This window comes from Theropithecus gelada, chromosome 11, assembly GCF_003255815.1.
Source record: "Theropithecus gelada isolate Dixy chromosome 11, Tgel_1.0, whole genome shotgun sequence".
Lineage (NCBI taxonomy): Eukaryota > Metazoa > Chordata > Mammalia > Primates > Cercopithecidae > Theropithecus > Theropithecus gelada.
In genome coordinates, this window is record NC_037679.1 from 79,770,008 (window position 1) to 79,781,808 (window position 11,801).

At 47.2% G+C, this 11,801-nt stretch overlaps 1 long non-coding RNA gene across 1 annotated transcript; it reads right to left on the reverse strand.

The window, feature by feature from the left end:
* Positions 1 to 330: 330 nt before the first annotated feature.
* Positions 331 to 11,747, reverse strand: LOC112634579. Its single transcript, XR_003121790.1, has 2 exons — positions 11,305 to 11,747; positions 331 to 1,217 (listed from the first exon to the last, which is right to left on the reverse strand). It is a non-coding gene; the product is annotated as an uncharacterized LOC112634579 (long non-coding RNA).
* Between the last annotated feature and the right edge of the window lie 54 nt (positions 11,748 to 11,801).

Genomic DNA, 11,801 nt, shown 5'->3' on the forward strand with positions numbered 1-11,801 from the left:
GGATGGAACTATGGCAGCAGGTTCGGGGTTCTCATTTGTTCATTCCTTAGATCTCCTGAGGATACTAGAAAAAGTATTGTGCTGGGTATTTGAGAGAAGCCCAGCAATGGCAAAGCACTCTGAGAAATTCAATGCATTTTCCTTCCTGATGCATATATATATATATACATATACACACACACATATATTTTTTTCTGATTCATATATTTTTAAGAACACATCCCTCCTCTATCAAGAGCACTTGTTTAGAGCTCTGAATAGTAAATACAATCCCACTGGTCTCAAAACGAGACACTGCTTCCCCAGAAGCAAGAAAGTTCAGGCAAAGCACACAGGTTCTGATTTTTTATTTTTATTTATTTTGAGATGGAGTCTCACTCTGTTGCCCAGGCTGGAGTGCAATGGCATGATCTTGGCTCACTGCAACCTCTGCCTCTTGGGCTCAAGTGGTTCTCATTCCTCAGCCTCCTGAGTAGCTGGGGTTACAGGTGTGTGCCACCACGCCCAGGTAATTTTTGTATTTTTAGTAGAGATGGGGTTTCACCATGTTGGCCAGGCTGATCTTGAACTTCTGACCTCACATGATCCACCCACCTCAGCCTCCCAAAGTGCTAGGATTACGGGCGTAAGCCATGACGCCTGGCCTCCGGCTCTAAATCTTATGGCTAGCAACTGACAATTATGTCCCTCACCAGGTCGGTACCCTTTAGGTAGTCGCTGGATAGACATTTTTTCAGGCCGGGGGACCAGAATAGAATGTGTGAGGGCGACTCTGGAAAGTGGACTTGCTCTTATGAATGGAGTGGATTGTGGTCTCACATTTTCTGAATCTGTGAAATCATTCCACTCGTTAATGAGGTCCTTTTAGAAGAGGAGGGAATAGATCTCCTTTAGTGACATGACTTTGACAAGCAAATCAATTCGTTCCATTTGTTTCCTCTTTGAAAACAGCAATCCTCGAGCGTTACATAATCTAATCTTCATGCCTCACTGGTTTGTTCTGTCCTCCTGAGGAATTGGCAGATGGTGCCAATGCGGAGACCCGCGCACACGCCTCGCAAGCCTCATGGTAACAGGAGAGTTGCTCACAGTGTCTGTCTCTTTGCTGTGGGGTCCCTCGCTGGCATTTGTTTCCCTGGATCGGTTGGCTCTTTAGCCTCCCTCAGGCACTGCTGGCTTCTTGCCCTCGGCTCTCATTCCAAGATTAATTGGAAATGCTGAAAGCAGATAAAAAGAGAACAGAAAGTGAAGTTGAAAGGGCAGAGAATTTGCTGGATTTTTTTCTAAAAGCCCTCCTCCGTTAAAGGCTGAGTATCTTTGGAGATTTTTAGCTTCAGAATGGTGACTCCCTCCTTTAGCCTGGTTCCTGTGTACATCTTTGTTGCTGGGTTACACACAGCACAGGGACAGGGCTGGCTGTGTCAGAGCTGGGAGAGTAGAGATCTGCTTGATAAGGTCTCTGAATTTCTCCAACAGCGAGTCACATATCTGCGAAATGATTGTTCCCCAGATAGGGCAGTTACCTGGAGTCCACCTTCAGGTCGGTGATGTCACTTACAAAGGGAAAATTATCTCAGAACTCTGTAAGGTGAGGAGCCTCCCGGCAAGGCCCTGTCAGCCAGAATCACAATGCTGAGATGTCCTAGTAGAGGCATTGCCTATACATCTTGTTTAAAAATCTGGAAGTGGCAGCTTCCAAAGGAAAGGAGTATGGGCAGAGTTCTAACATTGAGGACTGGAAAGCAGCTGATGTGCTCTGGTATTGCTTTTCTTTTCTTTCTTTTTTTTTTTTTTTGAGACGGAGTCTCGCTCTGTAGCCCATGCTGGAGTGCAGTGGCCGGATCTCAGCTCACTGCAAGCTCCGCCTCCCGGGTTCACGCCATTCTCCTGCCTCAGCCTCCCGAGTAGCTGGGACTACAGGCGCTGCCACCTCGCCCGGCTATTTTTTTGTATTTCTTAGTAGAGACGGGGTTTCACCGTGTTAGCCAGGATGGTCTCGATCTCCTGACCTCGTGATCCGCCCGTCTTGGCCTCCCAAAGTGCTGGGATTACAGGCTTGAGACACCGCGGCCGGCCTGGTATTGCTTTTCAATTGTTAAAATATTGAAATACTTCCATACTACTGGGTAAAGAGTTGAATCTTTGAATTCCCCATGCTCCCATCCCTCTGCTAATACTTAAGTCTGTTGAGAGGATCTTATTTTATTTAATTTCGTGAGGAGCTCTACCCGTCCATGCAGCAATGGGAGCTTCCTTTGCTGAACCCACTTTGCTTTCACCGTGCGGTACCAGTAGGCCTTCTTGGTGCACGGCCAGGCACCACTCCGAGTGCCACAGATGTAACCGCCCTGCTCACAGACTGCACTGTTGGCTGACTGCTTTTGGATGGAACCTCCAGGCAATTAAAACACAGAACCCTCCTGCCTGTGGCGAAAACATGCCTGGTCCTTAAAGGTCACATACACCTTTATGCTTGCGGTCACTCAGGATCCAGGTTGTATTTGCACGCAACAGAAATGAGCTGTCTGAAGGAGAACAATAGCCCCTGCTGCACCTTCTTTTATGGCCACCCTCCCCCATCCACTGAGTCCAGGCATAGAGGACTCATTTCCATAAAAGCAATAATGGGCCAGGTGCAGTGGCTCACACCTGTAATCCCAGTACTTTGGGAGGCCTAGGTGGTTCGAGAGCAGCCTGGTCAACATGGCAAAACCCCATCTCTACTAAAAATATAAAAATTAGCCAGGTGTGGTGGTGCACGCCTGTAATTCCAGCTACTTGGGAGGCTGAGGCAGGAGAACTGCTTGAACCTGGGAGGCAGAGGTTGCAGTGAGCCGAGATTGCACCACCGCACTCTAGCCTGGGTGACAGAGCAAGACTCTGTCTCAAAAAAAAAAAAAAAAAAAAAAAGAAAAAAGAAAAAAGAAAAAAAGCAATAATGGTTATCTTTTCAAAAATTTGTTATTCATTCACTAAATAATATGATGTGAGCACCTATTATGCTATTATGTTTTGGTCACTGTGCTAAGTCCAGGATATACCTAAAGCAGAGCTTGTTTCTGCTTTCATGGAACGTCCAGTTTAGTGGGATGTTGGGAGACAGACCATAAAGGAGGCCGCAGTGGCTGAAATGTGGTGGGGTCATCTGAACATGCGTTGCTTTCGTCTCATGGAAACTGCATAGATGTCGTGGGTGGCTTCTGGTGTGTGGTCAACTTATCGAATGTATCTACCCTGTTAGAGTACCGGGGTGCAAGGCACCAGTATTAAAGGTGCAAAGCATAGGGGGTGACTACTTCCTGCATCCAGTGAGGATCTCAGAGAGGCTGGGAACTGCTCTGGATTAGGCAAAGAAAAGGGGGAATATTCTGAATGAGGAATGATGGAGACGATAGGTTCTAACATTTGGAGATCAGGCATGCTATTTATTTATTTATGACAGAGTCCCGCTCTGTTGTCCAGGCTGGAGTGCAGCAATGGGATATTGGCTCACTGCAATCTCCACCTCCTGGGTTCAAGCAATTCTTGTGCCTCAACCTCCCGAGTAGCTGGGATTACAGGCTCCCGCCACCATGTATGGCAAATTTTTGTATTTTTAGTAGACATGGGGTTTCACTATGTTGGCCAGGCTGGTCTCAAACTCTTGACCTCAAGTGATCCACCCACCTTGGCCTCCCAAAGTGCTGGGATTACAGGCATGAGCCACTGTGCCTGGCCAAGTGTGCTGCTGGAGTCCAATGGCGCGATCTCGGCTCACTGCAACCTCTGCCTCCCGGGTTCAAGCGATTCTCCTGCCTCAGCCTCCCGAGTAGCTGGGATTACAGGCATGCGCCACCAAGCCTGGCTAATTTTGTATTTTTAGTAGAGACGGGGTTTCTCCATGTTGGTCAGGCTGGCCCCGAACTCCCGACCTCAGGTGATCCGCCTGCCTCAGCCTCCCAAAGTGCTGGGATTACAGGTGTGAGCCTCCATGCCCGGTCCCAAGGGTACTGTTTTTAAAAGATGGTAACTTCTGACCAATCAGTCATCTGTAAGGAATAGGATTTCCTTCATCAATGCTTATCCCTCCTTTGCCTCAGTAACCAAGTGAGTTCAGTCACCAAAATCATAATTCATGCCCCTAAGATGGTCCAGTTGACCGTTGTGCTTGTCAGTATTAATTATTTTTGCTCTATCTGTCCTGATGGTTTGATTTTTCTTTTTATTGAGTTATTATTTATATGCAGTGAGATGTACAGTCTTAAGTGTATAGTCAGTTTTGACCCATGCATATATTCTTGCAACCCATACCCCTTTTCATTTTTATGTTAAAAATCTTGGAGGCCAGGTGCAGTGGCTCAAGCCTGTAATCTTTGGGAGGCCGAGGTAGGAGGATCTTTTAAGCTCAGGAGTTTGAGAACAGCCTGGGCAACTGAGCGAGACCTCATCTCTACCACAAATAAAAAAAAAAAAAATTAGGCTGGGTGCGGTGGCTCACGCCTGTAATCCCAGCACTTTGGGAGGCCAAGATGGGCAGATAATGAGGTCAAGAGATCGAGACCATCCTGGCCAACATAGTGAAACCCTGTCTCTACTAAAAATACAAAAATTAGTTGGGCATGGTGGCACGCACCCATAGTCCCAGTTACTTGGGACGCTGAGGCAGGAGAATTGCTTCAACCCAGGAGGCGGAGGTTGCAGTGAGCCAAGATTGAGCCACTGCACTCAAGCCTGGCAACAGAGGGAGACTCTGTCTAAAAAAAAAAAAAAAAAAAAACAATTGGTCCAGTCAACCGTTGTACTTGTCAGTATTAATTATTTTTGCTCTATCTGTCCTGATGGTTTGATTTTTCCTTTTATTGAATTATTATTTATACACAGTGAGATGTACAGTCTTAAGTGTATAGTTCAGTTTTGATCCAGGCTTTTTTTTTTTTTTTTTTTTCTGAGACGGAGTCTCATTCTGTCGCCCAGGCTGGAGTGCAGTGGCACAGTCTCCGCTCACTGCAAGCTCTGCCTCCCGGGTTCACGCCATTCTCCTGCCTCAGCCTCCCGAGTATCTGGGACTACAGGTGCCTGACACCGCGTTTTTTTGTTGTTGTTGTTGCTGTTTTGTTTTTTTGTTTTGTTTTTGAGACTGAGTCTTGCTGTGTCACCCAGTCTGGAGTGCAATGGCACAATCTCCACTCACTGCAACCTCTGCCTCCTGGGTTCAAGAGATTCTCCTGACTCAGCCTCCCAAGTAGCTGGGACTATAGGCATGCGCCACCACACCCAGCTAATTTTCGTATTTTTAGTAGAGCCAGGATTTCACCATGTTGGTCAGGCTGGTGTCGAACTCCTAACTCAAGTGATCCACCCGCCTTGGCCTCCCAAAGTGCTTGGATTACAGGCATTGGCTGCTGCACCCAGTTCCAGGCATAAATTCTTGTAACCCATACAAACCCTTTTCATTTTTATTTTAAAAATCTTGGAGGCCAGATGTGGTGACTCACATCTGTAATCCCAGTACTTTGGGAGGCCGAAGTGGGAGGATTGCTTGAGCTCAGGAGTTTGAGACCAACCTGGGCAACTGAGTGAGACTTCATCTCTACTACAAATAAAAAAAATTAGGTGGGCATGGTGGCATGCGCCTGTAGTCCCAGCTGCTTGGGAGGTTGAGATGGGAGGAATGCTTGAGGCTGGGAGGTCAAGTCTCCAGTGAGCTGTGATGGCACCACTGCACTCCAGCCTGGGCAACTGAGTGAGAATTTGTCTTGAAAAAAAAAAAAAATCTTGACATTCTCTCAAGTGATGGACATTTGGGTCCAAGGGCAGATTATTGGAAAAGAATCTTCTATGTAGTCCACTGACTATTACCCCCACCCTCTAAAATCTCATCCAATCCTTTCCTGAGTTTTGCAATCACACAGAGGACTTAAAACCGTAAGAACATTTTGTAATCCCAGCTTTCTGAAACCCAACAGAGATATTGTCATCTGAAAACAAGGGGAGATTAAGTGCAAAATTTGATTCTGACAATAGCAGAAAGGAACAAGTTAGACAAAGAACGTCACAGAGAATTAATTCAAGCACCACCGTGTAAATGCTCCACAACCTTTTTCAAGACTCTAAACATGACATACAGTCTTGGTGAGGAAACAACAATTTTTAAAGGAGTTTGCTACAGGGACATGGCATCATCAAACTGAGATCTGTTAAATGAGAGATCCAGGTACATTTTAGGAGTTTTGCTCTTAACCCTGCCTTACTCTTTCTGGATGGATTCTCTTAGACATGAGGCATAAAGACAGCGAAACACACTGTTCTCTCTACACCGATGCAGTCCTCCCAAACCCACCTTTTCCATTCCACTGCCCATGTATGCTGAGGTGCTTTTCCTGCGCTGCAAAACAGCTCTTTTTCTGCCTAGTTTTCACCCATGATTATACAGTCAAATAATATAACAACATGTAATTATTTAATAATTACAATTTGTGTAACACCTAAAGGCAAATAGAGGCTTTATGTGAAAATGCTCTTTTTGTGAGATGGAGTTTCACACTGTCGCCCAGGCTGGAGTGCAATGGCGCGATCTCGGCTCACTGCAACCTCTGCCTCCCAGGTTCAAGCGATTCTCCTGCCTCAGCCTCCTGAGTAGCTGGGGTTACAGGCACCCGCCACCACGCCCAGCTAATTTTCGTAGTTTTAGTAGAGACGGGATTTCACCATGTTTGCCAGGCTGGTCCCGAACTCCTGACCTCAGGTGATCCTCCCGCCTTGGCATCCCAAAGTGCTGGGATTACAGGCTCGAGCCACTGCGCCTGGTCGTGAAAGTGCTTTTAAAGCTGTAAAGGTATATACAATCCAAAAATACTCTTTTAAAATTGTTTTTACATGGCAGGATACTTGGAAGCAACTGGATTTCCATTGCATCTCACAATCAGTGAGCAAGCCATTCTCATTTTCCACATTCAGGATTTTCCATGTCTTAATGATGGTATTTCTGGAATATTCCTGGATCTGACCCAGCCTCTGAAATTAGTCCTCATGACCTCCCCACCAGACTTAAAATCCATGAAGAAAGGTATGATATTCACTTATTTACTATTCTATTGCCGAGGCCTAGCCCTTGGTGGGCACTCAGTAATTTCTGTTAAGTGAATGAACCTTATTGGTCTTGCCTTCAGTCTCCTTCCATCCTACCTGACAATGTATTTTTTGCATTGCATTTTTGAAGCATCATTTCAAAACCACAGTTCTGGGCTGGGCGCAGTGGCTCACACCTGTCATCCCAGCACTTTGGGAGGCCAAGGTGGGCGGATCACTTGAGGTCAGGAGTTTGAGACCAGCCTGGCCAAACTGGTGAAACACTGTCTCTACTAAAAATACAAAAAAAAAAAAAAAAAAAAATTAGCTGGGCATGGTGGCGGGCACCTGTAATACCAGCTACTCGGGAGGCTGAGGGAGGAGAATTGCTTGAACCTGGGAGGCGGAGGTTGCAGTAAGTCGAGATTGGATCACTTCACTCCAGACTAGGTGACAGAGCGAGACTCCATCTCAAAAACAAAAAGCAAAAACCAAAAAATCCACAGTTCTGCTTGCATTTTGCATTGCATTTTGAAGCATCATTTCAAAAACACAGTTCTGCTTGCATCCTACACAAACTCACAAAACCTTCAAGGATTCTCCATTGCCAATAAAATAAAGTACAAACTGCTGAATGTCACACTCGAGATCTTTCATGGTTTAGTTCCAAACCACCATTTTAGGCCCATTTCCCAGCCCTTATTCTCTCTCCCTGCCCAATCGCCAAATGATTCCCAAGCACGCCATGCAGGTTCACACTCCCAACCCTGACTTAATCTATGCCCCCTGCCTGACATGACCTTCCTTTGGCCCTCTTTATTCATCTGATCGAATTTCACTTATTCTTCAAAAAGCAGCTCAAATGTGACCTCGTCTAATGCTTTCTCTAGCTCCCCTTAGGGTTCTCCCATATAATTTAGGTCACAATCCTCTTATTACATGTTTCCCAGTTTAGCTGGTTTTCTCCCCTGACTCTCTGCCTTGTTTTTTGTTTTGTTTTGTTTTGAGACAGGGTTTGGCTCTTTTGCTCAGGCTGCAGTGCAGTGGTGGGATCTTGGCTCACTGCAACCTCTGGCTCCCGGGCCCAAGCCATTTTCCCATCTCAGACTCCCAAGTAGCTGGGACTACAGGTTCATGCCAGCAAGCCCGGCTAATTTTTGTATATATTTCTTTGGTAGAGATGAGGTTGTAGGCTGGGTGCGGTGGCTCACGCCTGTAATCCCAGCACTTTGGGAGGCCGAGGCGGGCAGATCATGAGGTCAGGAGATCGAGACCATCCTGGCTGACACAGTGAAACCCCGTCTCTACTAAAAATACAAAAAAAATTAGCCGGGCATGGTGGCAGGCTGTAGTCCCAGCTACTCAGGAGGCCGAGGCAGGAGAATGGCATGAACCCATGAGGCGGAGCTTGCAGTGAGCTGAGATTGTGCCACTGCACTCTAGCCTGGGTGACAGAGCAATACTCCATCTCAAAAAAAAAAAAAAAAAAAAAAAAAGAGATGAGGTTGCACCATGTTGCCTAGGCTAGTCTTGAACTCTTAACATCAGGTGATTCCTCCCGTCTTGGCCTCCCAAAGTGCTGGGGTTATAGGCATGAGCCATTGTGCCTGGCCCCAATGGTGCTTTAATAATGCCAACTATCATATGACACCCACTGCTGCAAACCCACCAGTGGCTTCCCTTCACGCAAAGCCTTGACTTTTTTGGCCCCTGCTTTCCTCTCCAGTTTCATCTCTCCTACATTCCCCCTCGCTCACTCCAGCCTCCTTTATCTCCGCTTCTCCTGGAACATGCCAAGCTATTCCCTCCTCAGGACTTTTGAACAGCCTCCCCTCTGCCTGGAAAGCTCTTCTCCCAGATATATACATGACTTGCTCCTTTACTTCATTTGAGTTTCTACTCAGATATTCCCTCTGCAGAGAGGCCTTCCCTAATCACTGTCTAAAAGAGCACCCTCAGCCAGGCACAGTGGCTCACACCTATAATCCCAGCATTTTAGGAGGCCGAGGCGGGAAGATTGTTTGATTGTTTGATGTCAGGAGTTCAAGACCAACCTGACCAACATAGCAAGACCCTGTCTCTATGCAGAAATATTCAATAAAAATAACAATAAAAATAAAAAATATTAAATAAGTAAAAATAAATATTAACGGAGGGCACCCTCCATTAAGCCCTAATCTCTTACTTGCTTTATTTCTCCTCATGGCATGAAACACCAACAGTTTGTCACCATTACTTTTCCATGCATTTATGTATTTGTTTATTTGTTGCTGAGGATAGAGACCATTTTGTTTGCTATCATATCCCTGGTACCTAGAACACTGCCTGGCAGATAACAGGCGCTCAATTATTTGTTGAATGAATGGATCAATCTTTGTATCCAAGATGACTACTGCAGTGTCTGGTTGTATACATATTTGTCAAATAAGTGATCAAATTAATACATTTTACAAACGAAATGGAATCCTGGCATATGTCCAGGATTATCTGGGATATGAGTGCAGGTGTTTCATCCATTTGCTTCATGGACATAATTTTTATTTATTTACTCTAGTAATCATAGGTAACATAATCAGATTCTTCAGTTTTTCAGAAACTAGTTGGTGATCGAGGTCTTGCCCAAAAATATTTAGGGCATTCCAGAAAGGTTACCAACAGTGGCACAGCAGGGATTTAGAATACCAGCAGTCCTCTGCCTCTCATTGGCTCCTGAGGGTTTCTGACAAGGTTCTTTATCTCCTGTGATTTATATTGAATGTGCCTTTGTTTTTATACCTGCCAAACACTGATTATTCTGAGGGCTGGAACAGGTAAGACATTGACTGACCTCAGAACTCAAAGGGTGGACTCATTACACCCTGCATATTCCAGCGGACCCTGCAGTGAGCCTTCAGGGCTGCAATGCCCCAGCTTGCTTCAGGATTTGGGCTTTGGGAACCTGAGTGGCTTTGATGTGGCTATTCAGTCCCTGAAGGGTAGCTGATCTGGGGAACAATTTGCCACACTTTCTAGTTCACTTTAGCCTCTGGGCAGTTGCTTTCCCAGCCCATCCCATTTTCCTTAATTCCTTGCCTATGGGTAAGTAAAAGAAGCACACAGGGCCCAGCGCAGTGGCTCACGCCTGTAATCCCAGCATTTTGGGAGACCGAGGCAGGCAGATCATGAGGTCAGGAGATCAAGACCATCCTGGCTAACATGGTGAGATCCTGTCTCTACTAAAAATAAAAAAAATTAGCTGGACGTGGTGGCGGGTGCCTGTAATCTCAGCTACTCGGGAGGCTGAGACAGGAGAATTGCTTGAACCCGGGGGGCAGAGGTTGCAGTGAGCTGAGATCGTGCCACTGCACTCCAGTCTGGGCGATAGAGTGAGTCTCTGTAAAGAAGCAGACACTGCAGAGAAGGATGAGCTCTCGGCATGAGTGAAGTGTAATATTGGCAATCTGTTCGTGTATCCTATTGTGGGTTTTTTTTTTTTTTTTTTTTTGAGGCAGGGTCTCATTCTGTTGCCCAGGCTGGAGTGTAGTGACCCAATCTCAGCTCACTGCAACTTTCACCTCCCAGGCTCAAGTGATTCTCATGCCTACAAGTGGCTGGGATTACAGGCGCCCACCACCATGTCTGGCTAATTTTTGTATTTTTAATAGAGTCAGGGTTTCACCATGTTGGCCAGGCTAGTCTTGAACTCCTGACCTCAAGTGATCCGCTGGTCTTGACCTCCCAAAGTGCTGGCATTACAGGTGTGAGCCACTGTGCCCAGCCTTGTGTATCCTTTTAATGAGGCCGAGCAGTGACCAGACTGTGGATGGCATTGGGGCCAGGGACCAGAACAGGGAGAGCCTGGGAGGAACCCCTCTAGCCCCCTGCAAATCTCAAGCACCGGATACTAAAGAAGAGTGGTAGATGGGGCCTCATGAGGTGCAGGGGGAAGGGAACTGGCTTAACTGGATGGTTCCCTGTCCAAGCACTGGGCTAGGCCTTTTGTGTGCATAGTATCGTCTACTGTTACCAAGAAATTAGTTATACTTATCATCTGCATTTTACAGAAGAGGAGAACAAGACTCAGAGAGGTTGGTGACACCTGCCCAAGTTACCCAGATGGCAGGTGGCAGAGCTGGGATTTGAGATTCAAATCAGGCCTGGGAGGCTCTCTGGCTGCCCACCAAGAGCAGGAATTTCTGTAGCATCTAGAAAGGCATGAAGGTGAAAGAGGCGACAAGAGCTGGAGGGGCAGCAAATGGGTCCTACCTGAGAGCTGACCATCATCAGGTGCTGTCCAGACCTGGCTTCTCTTCTATTCTGAGAACTGATATCCTGTGACTGACTTACCAGGCTCGTCCTAGTCCCCCCGCACGATATTGGGAGTGGAGGCAGCCCTCCACGGAGGCGCTGAGAGCCTTTACTCCCAGCAGTGTCCTGTCACTGCATTCCAGCCCCTGCGTTTGTAGGCAGTGGTGTCATAGAGTGCCGTCATGCTCCTCGGGTCTCCGGTTCTCCCTGGACCTCTGTGGTCCTCACTGCCAAAGTTGTACCCCCTGGGGAGTGCACCCTGCCTGCGTTTCTGGAGGTTCGGGAGGTTCCGGGACTCTGCAGGAGCCTCCAGGCGTGATAAAGAGCGCTGCCGGCACTCTCGGGGTCTCGGCCTCTTTGGGGCCCCTTGCCAAACCCCTTCCCTCCTCGCGCTCCCGCTCAGCGTTGCAGCGTCCCCTTCGCCGCCAGGGGCCGCCCGGAAGCGGGGCTCCCCAGGGCGGGGCGGG